The sequence below is a fragment of the Nicotiana tabacum genome, chromosome 2 (genome assembly GCF_000715075.1).
Source record: "Nicotiana tabacum cultivar K326 chromosome 2, ASM71507v2, whole genome shotgun sequence".
Taxonomy (NCBI): Eukaryota; Viridiplantae; Streptophyta; class Magnoliopsida; order Solanales; family Solanaceae; genus Nicotiana; species Nicotiana tabacum.
In genome coordinates, this window is record NC_134081.1 from 122,706,219 (window position 1) to 122,721,181 (window position 14,963).

Sequence of the window (14,963 nt, forward strand, 5' to 3'; positions counted from 1 at the left end):
TTCCGCCACCAGCACTAGAGAGTTGTTTTGAGTATAGGGAGCTTGGTCATATGTGGAGGTATTGTCCTCGTCATCATAGAGGTCTATCTCAGCAGAGGAGTCAGCCTCCGACTTTAGCACCAGTTACCTCACCACCCGCCCAGTCAGCTCGGGGTGGAGGTCAGTCAGCTAGGGGTTGCCCTAGAGGGGGAGGCAGATCAGGGGGTGGCCAGGCCCGTTTTTATGCCCTCCCTGCCAGACCAGACGCTATTGCTTCAGTCTCAGTTTGTCACCGAGATGCCTCAGTATTATTTGACCCTGGTTCCAGGTACTCATATGTTTCTTCGTATTTTGCCCATTTTCTGGATATGCCCCGTGAGTCTTTAGTTTCGTCTGTACATGTATCTACTCTTGTGGGTGATACTATTATTGTGGACCACGTATATCGGTCATGTGTGGTGACTATTAGGGGTCTGGAGACCCAAGTGGACCTTTTGCTGCTCAGTATGGTCGACTTTGATGTGATATTGGGTATGGACTGGTTATCTCCATGTCATGCTTTTCTAGATTGTCACGCTAAGACGGTGATGTTGGCTATGCCGGGAATTTCGAGGGTTGAGTGGAGCGGTTCTGTAGATTATGTACCAAGTAGGGTAATTTCAGATTTGAAGGCTCAGCGCATGGTTGAGAAGGGTTGCCTATCTTATTTGGCTTTTGTGAGGGATGTTAGTGCAGAGACTCCTGTCATTGATTCTATTCCGATGGTACGTGATTTTCCGGATGTGTTTCCTGCAGACCTGTCGGGCATGCCGCCTGACAGGGATATTGACTTTGGTATTGATTTGGTTCCGGGCACTCAGCCCATTTCTATTCCACCGTATCGTATGGCACCGGTGAAGTTGAAGGAATTGAAAGAACAACTTCAGGAACTCCTTGATAAGGGATTTATTCGGCCTAGTGTGTCACCTTAGGGTGCACCGGTTCTATTTGTGAAGAAGAAGGATGGTTCCATGAGAATGTGTATTAATTACAGGCAGTCGAACAAGGTCACACTCAAGAGCAAGTATCATTTGCCTCCTATTGATGATTTATTCGACCAGCTTCAGGGAGCGAGGGTGTTCTCCAAGATTGATTTGAGGTCCGGTTATCACCAGCTGAAGATTCAGGATTCAGATATTCTTAAGACAGCTTTCAGGGCCCGATATGGCCATTATGAGTTCTTGGTGATGTCTTTTGGGCTGACCAATGCCCCAGCAGCGTTCATGCATTTGATGAACAGTGTATTCCAGCCCTATTTGGACTCATTCGTCGTTGTATTCATTGATGACATCCCTGTGTACTCTCATAGCTAGGAGGAGCACGCTCAGCATTTGAGGATCGTATTACAAAGATTGAGGGAGGAGAAACTTTGTGCAAAGTTCTCCAAGTATGAGTTTTGGCTCAGTTCAGTAGCATTCTTGGGACACGTGGTGTCCAGTGAGGGTATTCAGGTGGATCCAAAGAAGATAGAGGCGATGCAGAGTTGACCTAGACCGTCCTCAGCCACGGAGATTAGGAGTTTCCTTGGTTTGGCGGGGTATTACTGTTGCTTTGTGGATGGATTTTCATCTATTGCATCTCCCTTGACCAAATTGACCCAAAAGGGGTGCTCCATTCAGGTGGTCGGATGAATGTGGGGTAAGATTTCAGAAGCTCAAGACTGCTTTGACTACAGCACCAGTGTTAGTTCTGCCATCAGCTTCATGTTCCTACACCGTGTATTATGATTCCTCGAGGATAGGCATTGGTTGTGTTTTGATGCAGGAGGGTAGGGTGATTGCCTAAGCCTCGCGCCAGTTCAAGACCCATGAGAAGAACTATCTTGTCCATGATCTTGAGTTGGAAGCCATTGTTCACGCCTTGAAGATTTGGCGCCATTATCTGTATGGGGTTCATTGTGAGATCTATATTGATCACTGGATTCTGCAGTATCTGTTAAAGCAGAAGGATCTTAATTAGCATCAGCCGAGATGGTTGGAGCTTCTTAAGGACTATGATATCACTATTCTATACCATCCGGGGAAGGCCAATATGGTGGCCGATGCTTTGAGTCACCGGGCAGAGAGTTTGGGGCGTTTAGCATATCTTCCAATAGTAGAGAGACCTTTGGCATTGGATGTTCAGGCCTTAGCGGGCCAGCTTATCAAATTGGATATTTCGGATCCTAGTCGGGTATTGGCTTGTATGGTCTCTAGGTCTTCTCTTTATGACCGTATTAGGGAGCATCAGTATGATGACCCCCACTTGCTCGTTCTTCAGGATATAGTTTGGAGAGGTGATGCTAGGGATGTGACTATTAGTGATGACGGCGTGCTGAGAATGCAGGGCCGGATGTGTGTGCCTAAGGTAGATGGGCTTCGGGAGTTGATTATTGAGGAGGCCCACAACTCACGGTATTCCATCCATCCGGGTGCCGCGAAGATGTACCAGGATTTGAGACAGCACTATTGGTGGAGGCGGATGAAGAAGGATATAGTTGCGTTTGTAGCTCGGTGTCTCAACTGTCAGCAGGTTAAGTATGAGCATTAGAGACCAGGTGGCTTGCTTCAGATATTAGACATTCCGGAGTGGAAGTGGGAGCGGATCACCATGGACTTTGTAGTTGGGCTCCCACGTACCTCGAGGAAGTTCGATACTATTTAGGTTATTGTGGATCGGCTTACCAAGTCCGCGCACTTCATTCCGGTTTGTACTACTTACTCTTTAGAGCGGTTGGCTGAGATTTACATCCTAGAGATCGTTCGTCTGCATGGTGTCCCAGTTTCTATCATTTCAGATAGGGGTACTCAGTTCACATCGTAGTTTTGGAGGGCCGTGCAGTGAGAGTTGAGTACTTAGGTTGAGTTGAGCACAGCTTTTCACCCTCAGACGGACGGGCAGTCCGAGCGCACTATTCAAATATTAGAGGACATGTTGCGTGCTTGGGTCATTGACTTTGGGGGTTCATGGGACCAGTTTCTGCCACTCGTGGAGTTTGCATATAACAACAGTTATCAGTCGAGTATTCAGATGGCTCTGTACGAGGCTTTATATGAGAGGAGGTATAGATCTCTGGTTGGATGGTTTGAGCCGGGTGAGGCTAGGCTCTTGGGTACAGGCTTGGTCCGGGATACATTAGATAAGGTGAAATTTATTCAGGAGCGGGTTCGCACGGCACAGTCTAGGCAGAAGAGCTACGCGGATAGGAAGCTCTGTGATGTGTCTTTTATGGTTGGGCAGAAGGTTTTGCTGAAGGTATCACCCATGAAGGGTGTTATGAGGTTTGGGAAGAGGGGCAAGTTGAGCCCCCAGTTCATTGGGCCTTTTGAGGTGTTCCAGAGGATTGGGGAGGTGGCTTATAAGCTTTCCTTGCCACCTAGCTTGTTGAGTGTGCATCCAGTGTTTCATGTATCCATGCTCCAGAAGTATATTGGAGATCCGTGCCATGTTTTAGATTTCAGCACGGTTCAGTTGGAGGGTGATATGACTTATGATGTGGAGCCGGTGGCTATTTTGGATCGGCAGGTTCGAAGGTTAAGGTCAAAGGATATAGCTTCAGTGAAGGTACAATGGAGAGGTCAGCCTGCGTAGGAGGCCACCTAGGAGACTAAGTGGGAGATGCAGAACAGATATCCACGCCTATTCGAGACTCCATGTATGTTTCTAGACCCGTTCGAGGACGAACGGATGTTTAAGAGGGGGAGGATGTAACGACCCGGCTGGTCGTTTCGAGAGTTAAAGCCCCATTTTTCCCATTTCTACTTCTTGTTGTGTTATTCAGCTATATTATGTTATATCGGGTTAGTTAGTTTGGGACTGGAGTGGTTTCAGAGTGAATTGAGACACTTAGTCTCTTAAGTAGAAACTTAAGTTAGAAAAGTCAACCGAATGTTGACCTATGTGTAAACGATCTCGGATTTGAATTCTGAAGGTTTTGTTAGCTCTGTTAGGTGATTTTGGACTTAGGAGTGCGTCCAGAATGTGATTTGGAGGTCCGTGGTAGAATTAAGCTTAAATTGGCGAAATTGGAAATTTGGCGATTTCGGTCGGGAGTGGAAAATTTGATATCGGGGTCAGAATGGAATTCCGAAAGTTGGTGTAGGTTTGTAGTATCATTTGTGATGTGTGTACAAAATTTGAGGTTATTCGGACGTGGTTTGGTTGGTTTCGGCATCGGTTGCCGAATTTGAAAATTTAGAAGTTCTTAGGCTTGAATCCGAGGGTAATTTGATGATTTGATGTTGTTTTGAGTGATTCGAAGGTTCGACTAAGTTGGTATGTTGATATATGACTTGTTGATATTTTTGGTTGAGGTCCCGAGGGCCTCGCGGTGATTCCGGGTGGTTAACGGATTTGTCGAAGTTGGAAAAATGTAGCTGAAGCTGCAGCTACTGCTATTTTTGCACCTGGGGAAGAAAGAGTCGCAGGTGCAAGGCCACTGGTGCGCGTGGGGAGTTCACAGGTACGGGCAATGCTGGGCTAGGCAGGATGCGCAGGTGCGAGTTGGAGGTCGCATCTGCAAGCCCGCAGGTGCGAAACCTGGGGCGCAGATGCAGAAAGGGGGATGCTGGGCAGGCTTCGCAGATGCGGCGCACCAAGGGCAGGTGCACAGGTGCGCAAGCGCAGGTGCACAGGTGCGCAAGCGCTGGTGCGACGAGTTTGCCGCAGATGCGGAGACTGGGTAGATAAGTGAGTTGTGCAGGTGATTTTGAAGGACCAAACGATGTCTGATTTTGATGAATTTGGTAAGGTTAGACTCGTGAGTGAATGGGCTTTCTAGTTTTGTAAATTTTGTCGATTTTCGAGATGTGGGCCCGGGGGCCGAGTTTGAGCCAATTTCGGGTTTTGGTCTAATTTTGTAGCATTCCTTATGGAATTCATGCCATTAGCGCGTATTGATGGTATTGTACTGATTGTGAATAGATTCCGAGCATTTGGAGGCCGAGTCCATAGGCAAGAGCATTTGAGGTAAGTAACGATTGTAAATCTAGTCTTGAGGGTACGAAACCCCGGATTTTGTATCATTCTACTATTTTTAGTGACACACATGCTAGGTGACGGGCGTGTGGGCGTGCACTGTTGGGGATTTGTGACTTGGTCCGTCCCGTAGCAACTGTAAAGTTGCATACTTTGTTGAAACCATTTGATACTTATATGTTTTAGAAAGAATTTCTGTAAATTGGGCTGAATGCCATGTTTGGGCCTTGTGCTAGTGCTATTCGGACCCTTAGGGACCTTTTCTTACTATCCTCTCACTATTTTTGTTTGAAAATCTATACTCAGTCATGTTTATACTTGTTTATCACATAACTCAGTTTTATGACTCTATTTTGATGCATATAAATGTTTTGGGCTGAATGCCCTGTTTTACTAAAATGCCCGAGTGGCTTGAGAGGTTTATGACTGAGTGTGAGGATATTTATGGGATCGGGTTGCACGCCGCAGCATGTTTCATATTTATGGGATCGGGCCACATGCCGCAGCATGTTTGATATCGGCCGAGGGCCTGAGTGATGTATGCGTTGTCCGTGCAGATTATAGTGCTTGGGCTGAAGGAGCCCCTCCGGAATCTGTACACACCCCCAGTGAGCGCAGGTACCTACTGAGTGCAAGTGCTGAGTGACTGGGAGGCATGAGTGATTGTGAGGTATGTCCGGGTGGCAAAGATTAATTGTAAGGTATGCCTGAGTGGCACGAGTGACTGTGAGGTTTGCCCGAGGGGCTGTATATGAGTGATGCTTTACCCAAGAGCTTGTTTATGATTTCATCATTTTTGCTCACCTTTTCTTTATTCCTTTGTTTGAAAACTGTTGAAAAATATCTTTAAATGATTTTACTGGAACTAGGTTTAAACGAGATGTTTTGATTCAAATCCTGATTTTAAAAGCATGTGGTATTTTACTGAGATTTCTTGATATGAATGTTATATGCTTTATTGCTCGTCACTACTGCTCAGTCTTTATTTATTGTTCTTACTTACTGTGTTGGCGTACTCGCGTTACTCACTGCACCTTATGTGCAGATCCAGGTATAGCTGGACACGGTAGCGGTTGTTGATTGTTCTGATTGTAAATTTTTCTCGGGGATAGCAAGGTAGCTGTCTGGCGATCACAGCCCTACTCTTCTCCCTCTTATCTTCCTTTAGCTATTTTCCAGACTGAGTTAGTCTTGATATTGTTAGACAGATTGTAGTAGATTCTCATGACTAGTGACACCCCGATGTCGGGTTTTTCCTTCCATACTTTTATTTTGATTTGAACTCATTTACGAAGGTTTTTATGTTAAATAACATTGAAATTTTCTTTGAAATAAAAATATCGGTTGTTTTGGAAATGAGTCGGCTTGCCTAGTTCCACGATAGGCGCCATCACGACAGGGGTTAGTTTGGGTCGTGACAGATCACAAAGGACTTCAAGAAGTACCTAATGAGAGGAATGGGTTCTTCAAGAAGTAGAGGCTACAACAAACCAAGGGCTCCTAAAAAATAGATCAATGAGGGCTGCTACAAGTGTGGGAAGACTGATCACCACATCAAAAACTGCCCTCAATGGGAAATTGAATGGAAGAAGGAAAGATCTGAACGAAGGAATAGGAAGAAGGAACAGGTTCATCCCAAGAAGAACAAAGGATCAACAAAGGCTATAGTTGCTGCTTGGGGAGAAATTTCAGATGAGGAATCATATGATGAAGATGGAGATGAACAAGCACTTATGGCAATTGGAAAATCATATGGGGAATCTCATAAGGAATTTGAGGTAAGTATAATTCATCTCAAAGACAAGATTAAGTTTTTGTCTAAAGAAAAACTCTCTTAATTATTGCTAGATTTCATTGATGAATCTGAGGTAATAAATAAAGAAAAAGAACAGTTGTCTAAAGATTGTGTGATTTTAAAAGCAAAGTGTAAGAACATGGAACTCATAGTTAGTGAGACTGTGAGTGAAAACACTGCTCTGAATAACCAAGTTCATACATTTGAAGCAAATGTTCTTGAGTTAAAACCTGATAATCTAAAACTAAAACTAGGAATCAGTAAGAAGACAGTTGATTACACACAACTCACTTTAGAAGAAAATGTAGGCAAACTGAAAGATGAGTTGTATAGGAAGGATGAGCAGGTAAGAGTGCTAAATGAGTATCTAGGCAAGGTCAAGCATGAACTAGACAGAACTAGTAAATGGAACAGGTCCTCCGATGCTTTATCATGGCTACAGGAACATCACAGTAGCAATAGAAGAGGACTTGGCTTTGGGAATCAGCTATCTAAGTGGGATCCTAAAAGCAAGTACCTCACTCTTCCTGAGAACAAGATTTGTACTCACTGCGGTAAGACTGGTCACTATAAAAGTGAATATAACGCAAAAGAAAGGGCCAGTCAAAAGAACAATAATTTTGTTCAAGGAAAGAATTGGTTACCAAGTTGGGCTAAAAAGAATTTAATTCATCCTTTTGCTTATAGAAAGGGACCCAAACTAGTTTGGGTTCCTAAGACTAACCCCTGATTTCCTTTTGTAGGTTCAAGTGAAGGGGAGCAACCAAATATAGTACATGGACAGTGGCTGCTCAAAGCATATGACATGAAACAAAGACCAGTTCCTTTCACTTGAGGACCTCAAAGGAGGAAATGTCTCATTTAGAAATGGAAAAAAAGGTGAAATCATTGGGGTTGGTAAGGTAGGTAAGGATGACTCTCATTCCATTGAGAATGTTTACTTTATAGACGACTTGAAGTATAGCCTAATCAGTGTATCACAATTGTGTGATAGAGATAACTTGGTAGCATTCACCTCTACTAAATGTTTTGTGATAAATCTTATCACTGACAAGATTATTTTGCAGGGTAAAAGAGTGAATAATATATATATATATATATATATATATATATATATATATATATATATATATATATATATATTATAGAATGTCCACACTCTCAGAGAATGAACTAACTTGCTTAAGTGTGCTGGATAGTGATCCCCTTATTTGGCATAAGAGGCTTGGACATGCAAGTCTAAGTCAACTCAAAAAATTAGTCTCCAAGGAGTTGGTGATAGGACTGCCTAATATTAAGTTCAAGGAAGACAAAGTTTGTGAGGCTTGTGCAAGGGGGAAGCAGGTAAGATCCTCTTTTAAATGCAAGAAAGTGGTAAGTACCACCAGAACGATGGAACTGGTTCATATGGATCTCTATGGCCCAATGAGAACATTAAGTAGAGGTGGTAAGATATATGTGATGGTGCTTGTTGATGATTATTCTAGGTTTACCTGGACATTGTTTTTAACATCTAAAGATGAAGCATTTGACATGTTCACTTCCTTTGTTAGAAAAACTCAGAAACTATTAGGAAATCAACTTGCATCAATTAGGTCTGATCATGGTACTGAATTTGAAAATGCTAAATTTGCTGAATTTTATGATGTGCATGGCATAGATCATAATTTTTCTGCCCCTAGAACTCCACAACAAAATGGAGTAGTTGAAAGAAAGAATAGGACTCTTGAATATATCGCTAGGACTATGCTTCTTTCCAGTAAGTTGCCACATAGCTTCTGGGCAGAAGCTGTAAATATTGCATGCTATATCATAAATAGGTGCATGAAAAGACCTCTAGTAGAGAAGACTCCCTATGAGTTACTTAAAGGGATAAAACCAAACATATCCCATCTTAGGGCATTTGGATGCAAGTGCTTTGTGCACAACAATGGTAAGGACTCCCAAGGTAAGTTTGATCCCAGAAGTGATGAGGGAGTATTCTTGGGATATTCTTCACATAGTAAAGCTTATAAATTTTATAACAAAAGAACTATGTGTATTGAAGAAAGTGTACATGTGGTTTATGATGAAACTAAGATTCTTTCTGAGAGACAGGAACAGGATGATGAAGTAATAGGGCTGGTTAAACACTTAAATGAAACCACAGCCCAGACTGAAGCATCTCTGGAGGAAGGAATAGGTGATGGACCAGGTTCATCTACCCCCGGCAACATGACATGGGGAATAGAACAAAACAATTCTCAAACTTCAGTGGAACCTGTACATGAACCTGTTCCACAACAACAAAGCATTGAAAGAACATCAAGGGGAAACCAGTTGGTTGTGAAACCTTACAAGTATAAAAGTTCTCATCCCATTGAGAACATAATTACTGATCCAACCTCTGGAATCAAAACTAGATCTTCATTAAAGAATCTTTGTGCTTTTGATGCTTTCTTATCTCTTATTGAACCTAAAAATGTTGCTGAGGCTTTGCAGGATGGAGACTGGGTAAATGCAATGCAAGATGAACTCAACCAATTTGAAAGGAGTCAAGTTTGGCATCTGGTGCCAAGACCCTTGGACAGATCAGTAATTGGCACAAAATGGGTCTTCAGAAATAAACTTGATGAAGATGGAACCGTTACAAGGAACAAGGAAAGATTGGTGGTTCAAGGATACATCCAAGAGGAGGGCATAGACTATGATGAAACCTTTGCTCCAGTTGCAAGGTTGGAAGCAATAAGACTTCTCATAGCCTTTTCTGCTTATATGGAATTCACCCTCCACCAGATGGATGTCAAGAGTGCCTTCCTCAATGGCTATCTAAAGGAAGAAGTGTTTGTCAAGCAACCTCCAGGGTTTGAAAGCAAGGAGAGTCCTGATCATGTGTACAAACTTGACAAAGCACTGTATGGGCTCAAGCAGGCGCCAAGAGCATAGTATGAAAGATTATCAAAGTTTTTGCTTGAGCATGACTACAAGAGAGGTAAAATCGAAAATATTTTGTTCTTGAAAGAAAAAGGTAAAGATCTCTTGGTAGTTCAGATATATGTTGATGATATAATCTTTGGAGCAACTACTGATAAGTTAAGTAAAGATTTTGCTAAACTAATGGGGAGTGAATTTGAAATGAGTATGATGGGTGAGCTTAATTTCTTTTTAGGCTTACAAATTAAACAAAATTCAAATAGAACTATGATCCATCAGCAGAAGTATGTAAAAGAGTTGCTTAGAAGATTTAAAATGGAAGATTCCAAAGTAATTGACACTCATATTGCAATAGCTACAAAGTTGGATATGGATGAACCTGGTTCATCTGTCGATCAAAAGTTGTGTAGGGGAATGATCGGCTCATTGTTGTATCTCACTGCTAGTAGACCTGATATTATTTTTAGTGTAGACCTTTGTGCAAGATTTCAAGCAAATCTGAAAGAGTCTCACTTGACTGCTGTCAAAAGAATTTTGAGATATCTAAAAAGCACCAATAATCTTTGTCTTTAGTATCCAAAAGGTAGTAATTTCAATCTTGTGGGATATGCTGATGTTGATTATGTAGGTTTTCTTGTGGATAGAAAGAGCACCTCAGGTATGGCACACTTTATTGGCTCATGTCTTGTGTCTTGGGCCACCAAAAAGCAAAATCCAGTGGCCTTATCTACTGCTAAAGCTGAGTATGTTGTTGCTGCTTCATGTTGTGCTCAATTGTTGTGGATGAAAAATCAATTAAAGGACTTTGGAATTGATGTTGGTTGTATTTCTATTTTTTGTGATAACACTAGTGCTATTAGTATGACTAAGAACCCAGTTCACCACAAGAGAACTAAGCATATAGATGTTAGGCATCACTTTTTGAGGGAAAACTATGAAAAGGGGTTGATCACTGTGAAATTTTGTGCTATTGACAAGTAAATAGCTGACATCTTCACAAAAGTCCTAAGTAGAGATCACTTTGAAAGGAACAGGTTAGAATTAGGGATGATTAAGATCACCTAAAAGGACCAGTTCAGAGTACACAATGAAAAAAAAATTAAAACAAAATTTGGTTAGAAAATCTGAAAATTGTGTACATAATTAGATTAATTTTTGCTCAGTCTCATACTTTCAATAGTATACTCTGGTGCCATGTGTTAAAATGACTCATTAATCTCTAATGATATTTTCTCTATTTTGACAAATTTAGACTTACACAAGAGTATTCTCAGTGAAGAACCTGGTTCATCAAGATAACACGGTATGTTTTCTACATTCTGCATAATTTGAAATAATAATATTTGGATCATGAGCAGAGTCCTACTTAATTCCAAACTCCTTTTGGAATTATCCGTTACAAGTGAATCAGTTCTGTTCAAAAGAGTCCCAACCGAATTGAAGTACCTAGATTCTAGGGATACACTCCAAAGTCTTTTCAAAACTGAAATTCAGTTTGATTAGACTTCCACACCAACTATCATCCCTTCCACCACCCCGACCTCTAAGAAAAGAGTAACGATGCTTGCTCGAAAGGTTGTTGCAGGGAGAGAACAAATTTGGAGAATAGGTTTGTACTAGTAGGGTCTAAAGCAGGTGTTGAAACTACAGAGTCTGGAGGAATTGGTGATAAAAATAAAAAAGAAAAAGAAAAAGAGAGCAAGGGTGTTCGAAGTGCTGTGAGGGGAAAGGGTAAAAGAGTGGTTGATTCTTCACCCACTCCTGTGAGTTTAATCAAAGATACAGGTGCAATGGTTATTTGGGGAGAAAATTTTGCTGGAGTAGAGGAAAGTGTAAAGAAAACAGGGGGAAGTGGGTTTGGCGAAGCCGCTGAAGGGCTGGTTCAACTTGGAAAAAATATAGATGAACTTGTTTCATCTGAACAGGAAACTCTCGCAGACCTACTGAAGAGAGTGACTGAAAGTTATAATCCAAAGAAAAAAGGGAGGTTGGTACAAACAAGGATCATTTTGGGGCAAATACTCTGCCTGCTTGTGACTATGAAGTCCATGTCACTCCTAAAGAATCTGGTTCATCTAAGAAGGTACCAGTGAATAGCAAAGTGCGAGCCTTAGTGCAAGAAAGTGGGGCTAAGGATGCTGAGATTGAGAGGCTAAAGAAAATATTGGCTGAGGTGGAGATTGAGAGAGATGCTCTCAGAACTGAGCTGGCAAGAGAAAATGAGAAGAATGATGGCATTCTTCAGGATATGCTGAAACTCCTCCAAGAAAAAAACCAAGCACTTAGTTCTTCCAAACCTTAAACTCCTAGCCCAACCTTTCAGTGACCCAGTTTGGGATGTTTTGTTTGCTCATGTTTTCAGTATTTTTATTTCTTTTTATGCTTTATGGAAGAATCGTATCAATCATCAATGAAATTCACTGTTTTTGTTCTAACTGTTTGTTTATATTTCTTTGATGGTTAAAATTCTTAGCTTGATCTATGATGATTAATTCATGATTGCATTTGAAGTAGCCTAGTGGCCATGAGTAAGTTTTAAAATCTGGTTATCTCACATTTTTAGGCAACTTTTCGATGATGCCAAAAGGGGAAAAAAAGGTTGTGCTTTACCCTTTGAACAGTGATGTCTATAACCTAATGAACCTGGTCCTTGATGATAAGTGATAAGAAGGAAAAATATTTCTAACATTGTGTTGATGTTGAGCTAAGTTAAAACAGGGCCTAAGCTTATGGAAGCACAGAGTTTGTCATCATCAAAAAGGGGGAATTTGTTGGCCCAACCAAGTAAAGGATAGTTTTGAAGATTGACAAAGGAACTCAGGGATGAACCAGGTCCATCAAGGTCCATCACTGGTAGGCATAGACACAGGCAGATTCAAAGCACGTGAGATGCAAGTGCAGGATATAAACGAAATCTGGCATAATAATAGATATCTCCTAATCGAAAAGATTGCATAATTAATAAGGAGAAGGACTCCTTACTCAACGAGAACATTATCCAAGATAAGGAAAGAGTTAGGAGTTGAGATTAACTAGAACTCTTCCACCAAGGAAGAGTAGCATTAGAACTCTAGTTATTTTCTACTCTACTAACTCTATAAATCGCAGGATATTCTCATTCTAAAGGAGACGCACAAAAAGCAGAAGTTAAACGTGAATTGAGAGCAAAATAGCAAGGCATTTTGCAAGCAGCTCGTGTGTGATTCAAGTGTGCGAACCTGAAGCTACATGAACCAGATAGAAGAACCAACTCCAAGTGTCTGTCTTTTTGTAGATCAATTGTAGTAGGTGTTTACATATTGTACCTTTCAGCTTTATCTAGAGGCAATTGTAATAGGTACTCACAGTATTCAAGCTAGAGTTAACTTGAAGTTGTCGCAACAGTTAGAGGTTGGTTGCCACAACGGGATTAGAGTTAATCCTAGGTTTACAAAAGTATTTTGTAAATGCAGTTTTTGGCTCAATGATTTAGTGGAGAGTTTGGAAAAATCCTACTGGAAAGTAGGTCGTGGTTTTTTCACCTTTTGAGTAAGGTATTTTCCACGTAAAATACTTGTGTTCTTTAATTTCTGCATTTATTATTCCGCAACAGTAGAATAAGGAACACATAGAAGAACCAGGTTCTTATATAATCTGTGCATGCGAAAAATTGGACACCACACAAATCACCCCTCTTGTGTGGTATTAAAGTTAAAACATCATAGATGAATTGGTGAAAGCAAATACAATTGAAAAAGGAGTGAGAACTTTAATGACTTCCATTGAAGGAGAAGAGATGAGGCAGAGAGCGATAGAGTTGAGCCAAGCTATCAAGATGTCTGTGAAAGATGGTGGCGCCACTAAGAAGCAAACTGAGTCTTTCATTGCTCACATCACCAGATAATTAACTGGTCATTTTTTAAAGATGATGCTGAAAAATCTCTTTTGTTGAATTATCTTGAATAAGTAACGTTAAAATGTATGATTTCAAAGTTGAATAACTTATAAGCTCGCACGTGTCAATCCTTTTGTTTTGTCCAATATAATGGTGTATTTATCGGAACCTAATTACTTCAAAGATGAAAACTATTTGTTATTCCCGCCAATATTATTGTATTTGTAAATAATAATTCTGTAAAATATAAGTTAACGTTATGAAACAATAATAAATTCGAGCCCACTGAATTCACAGTGTTTCCTTAAGGAATTTAATCCCCTCCTAGTACCCAAGGTAATAGATTATTTCCTCCCAGGATAGAACGAATAACACACTGGTGTAGCAGTACTTCAAACCCCAGTGTTTCAGCGAACACAAAGTTCGGTAGCAAATCACACTTACAGTTGCTTTGTTTGAAGTTAAAAACAATGCAGAACGAAGGAGTATAAACTCAGAAAATCGTATGGAAATGCTGAGAGGAAGCAGTGCAATGTATAGCCAAATATGTTGAGCGATTTTCAGTTTGTTTCTTGTGCGTTGTGTATTGAGTGTCTTTCTTCAACATCTGCTGCATATATATAGCAGCAAAAATGTTGAAGAAGACCAAACGTCCACCCTCCATTGTGGAGCAAGCATTAGCTTGTTTGTGGAGCAAGCACTTCATGTGAAGCCGAAGCCGAAGCCGAAGCCGAAGCCGAGCGAGCGACGACGACGACGGCGCGAGGCTTGCTTTCTTCTTAACTCTTTAAGAGTTACAAGAAGAGCAATTATATATATACCCACCAAAAATGTCTTCCTCTTCCAATATGGGACAATGTCTCATTGTCAAGAGGGGGAAACTTAAAATTTTACTCAAAATTTCATTTTCCCTCCATTTCCCATTCACCCTCATTTTAAGAATATTTCATCTTAAAAACAAAACCTCAACACTATTCTCTTTTATCCTATTAATAGGTGCAAAAGTTTATGTATTTCTAATTTTTTTATTTTTTTTTGGTTAATTTTGCCATATGGTGGCAGTGCCCTCCACATCAAAACAAATGAAGATCAACATGAAAGGGCTGGCTTTACTGGCGCTCCCTTTTCAATATGCAGAGTAGCGACATCCACTCTGCATCAAAAATAAAGACCGCTTCCTTTATATTCATTTTAATGTGCATATATATGAAGACTGATAGCAACAAATCTCTCACTCCTCCATGCAATGGTGTACGCAGTCAACTTCTCCACATTCCCAAATATTCCAAATTATTCAGCTATAATATTAATTAATGTGACTGTATTTTATTTTTCAAAGCAACTTACTTAAGGTCATTCTTTAAGGCATTTGTTGGAAGTTGAAGGTTAAATAAAACATTAAACAGA

General features: G+C 40.9%; 1 pseudogene; it reads left to right on the forward strand.

The window, feature by feature from the left end:
* LOC142168749 (zeatin O-glucosyltransferase-like) overlaps window positions 1–13,565 on the forward strand; it is a 28,828-nt pseudogene extending 15,263 nt beyond the window's left edge.
* The last annotated feature ends 1,398 nt before the right edge of the window (window positions 13,566–14,963 follow it).